At 54.2% G+C, this 2882-nt stretch overlaps 1 non-coding gene across 1 annotated transcript; it reads right to left on the reverse strand.

Moving 5' to 3' along the window:
• Positions 1-1733: 1733 nt before the first annotated feature.
• TRNAA-CGC (transfer RNA alanine (anticodon CGC)) lies at positions 1734-1806 on the reverse strand. Its single transcript has one exon. It is a non-coding gene; the product is annotated as a tRNA-Ala (tRNA).
• Positions 1807-2882: the final 1076 nt, after the last annotated feature.

A 2882-nucleotide genomic window follows, 5' to 3' on the forward strand; every position in this document is an offset into this window, starting at 1 on the left:
AGGATTACCTTGTGTAGCTTGACAGTGAACTGAAGTGACCCCGATGAGGCAATGGGCATCCCAGTCTGAAACCCAGGAAGGCTGGCTCCCTCCCCTGTGTGATCACCACTAGGTGTACTCCCAGGTATCATTAGGTGCACAATTCTCCCTTATTAGGCAGGGGACTGAGGGATTGGTGACAAGAATCCAAGCCTGCCCAGACTTGCCAAACACATCATCCTGACCTTAGAGCTCACAAAGCCTCAGATCTTGACACAACAGAGGGGCTTGACCACGGGTGCTCTGACAGAGTGATGATTCCCCAGAGTGAGGCTAGGCCCATCCCCAAGGGGCAGGTCCCTGGGCCGAGTGTCCAGGACCTCAGGGGGCTGCTGTTCTTACCCACATTCCCTGGGAGTGGAGCAAGGATGGGAAGTGGAGATGTCTGTGTCCCAGCCCTGCTTCTGTGACCGTGATCAGCTCAGTTCCCCCACCTGCATGATGAAGCCTCAGACAGGAGGAACTTTTCCTGCTCTAAAGAGCTGGGTTTGGGCAGCTAATGGCTTGATCGTCCCGGAAGTCTCTGGTTCCCCGAGGTGGCGATTCTAGGCTTTTAATAATTGATGATTCTGGGACACTGGCTTTCTGTGGCTCTGTGATTAGAACAATTTGTAGCTCTCGAACAATCCACGTTGCTGTGACTCTACCCTTCTGTGGTGTCGATTCTATGACACTCTGTCATGCAGCTCTGCAGCCCTGGCGCGTCCACGGCATTGACCTTCATCGGCAGCCACGGCCTTGGTGTGCTAGGACCCAGCTGTCTGTCTGTTCGAGGACTTAAACCTGCTCCTCGTTCATCGTTCCCAGAGTCAATAACTCCGGGTGATTCACTTAGAGGAGCCAGAGAGAAACAGAGGTGCAGGGAATGCCAGCCCGGCTGAGCTTGGATTGAAAGGGCTGAATTGTCTGCCTGAGAGAGGCTTTGTGGTTGGCTGTCTGGTGAGGGCCTGGCAGGGCCGGGCAACCCCACACCATGCCCATACCAGAGAGAGGTCTGCCCTCCCGGCCCATTATCCGGCATTCGGCTTCCCCAACGGTGAGCCTGTGTCCCAGCAGGAGGGGTGAGAAGGAGGGCAGGTGGGGGCCCACTGCTGATTCCTGGGGCTACCTGAGCCTGGGTTTGTGCCTGTCTGGCCAACCCTGGGTGAGACCCCTGTTTCTCTGCCTGGTTTCCAGCCTGACCCCATCTGGGGGCCTCCGTGCAGCTCGCAGAAGTCCTCCGGGCCTGATTATCTGACTGAGACCTCTGAGTACATCCCATGGAATGTCTGTTTCCACTTCATTTCCCTTTAAACGGGGATCTGATTGCTGCTCCCCAACTTGTTGGCCTGTGGATTAGAGGCAAACCCTTGGCAGTCCTATAATCTCATCCCTGACCCGTGGCTGCCTTAAGGTCGGTTTCTAATACACAGGGACAGACCGGAGGAGAAGGGACAAGGGATTTGAAGTGACCCCCACTCTGCCACCTGTTCCTGGGTGACACCTCATGTCCCCTCTCTGTGCTGCAGCCTCTTTTTTTTTTTTTTTACGTTTTCTCCCTGGAGCTGTCAAGGACAGCAGAGCACATCCTCTCCCAGTGAGAGCAGAAAGAATCTGCTCTTTATTTTATGTTTTTAAATATTTATTTATTGATTTGGCTGTGCCGGGTCTTAGTTGCGGCATGTGGGATCTTCCTTGCAGCATGCGGGATCTAGTTCCCTGACCAGGGATCGAACCCAGGCCCCCTGCGTTGCGAGCGCGGAGTCTTAACCACTAGACCACCAGGGAAGTCCCGCTGCAGCCTCTTTAACCTGTAACATGGAAGCGTGGTGCCGCCCTCATGGTGGCCGTGGTTCTCACCACGTGAGCGTGTGTGTGCCAAGTGCTCTGGGGACTGAGGGTTGGTTACTGTTGTGCAAACAACAGGGTTGGTTCTCCAGGAGCCCGTGTGAGCCCGCTTCCGGCACCACACACGCCACACAGGAGTCTCCGGCCTCCAGGGAGAACGTTTGGCGGGTCCTGCCTCTCCTGGAGGGGGTCACACACGCACGTGGACACAGGAAAGGTTGATGTCCAGGAGATCACTGCCACTGCTGAGCTGGCCCCCTGGCCTAGGCCATCCCCCGGCGATTCAGCGCTCCCAGGAGAATGCTGTCACCACACCGCACGTGGCGCCGGTCACGTGGAAGAGGAGGAAGCCACGTTCTCCTCTGCGCAGTTCCACCCCCCCGCCCCCCCGCGGCCACTGCCGCGGCAGCAGCTGCAGCTCCAACTCCTCCCAATAAGCAGGGCCACCGAAGCTCCGCCCCGTCAATTACATCCCATCCAACTCAGTTGTGTCATTTTTCTAACCAAGGAGGATCGGTCAGAAAGAAATCCCTCATTCAGGGATTTGAAGGCGAGGGATTGAGATGTTTCCCCTGATGACAGAGTTCTGGCTGTAGGGGTGTTGCTGGTCTGGGGGTGTTGACGAAAATAATCAATAAACAACGTATAAATAGGAAAAGAGTTTTATTTGAGCCAAACTGAGGACTATGGCCTGGGAGACAGCCTCTCGGGTAACTCTGAGGACCTGCTCTGGAGATGCATGGTTTTCAGCACAGTTTTGTGTCAGGATAAAGAACATCAAACAAGTCAGGGATACATTCCTTCAAGCTTTCAGAAAAACGCAGATCAGCACGTACACAGTGAGTCAGTACCGTCCTGGCACCTGGCAAGGAGGTCTTACCATTGAAGAAGTACCAGCATTGGCATCCCAGGAAGGGAGGCATTTAATCTTTATTTTTAACATGGACATTCTTTCTTTTGTTTTTAATTGAGGTATAGTTGATTTACAATGTTGTGTTAATTTCTGCTATACAGCA

The sequence above is a fragment of the Tursiops truncatus genome, chromosome 1, assembly GCF_011762595.2.
Source record: "Tursiops truncatus isolate mTurTru1 chromosome 1, mTurTru1.mat.Y, whole genome shotgun sequence".
Taxonomy (NCBI): Eukaryota; Metazoa; Chordata; class Mammalia; order Artiodactyla; family Delphinidae; genus Tursiops; species Tursiops truncatus.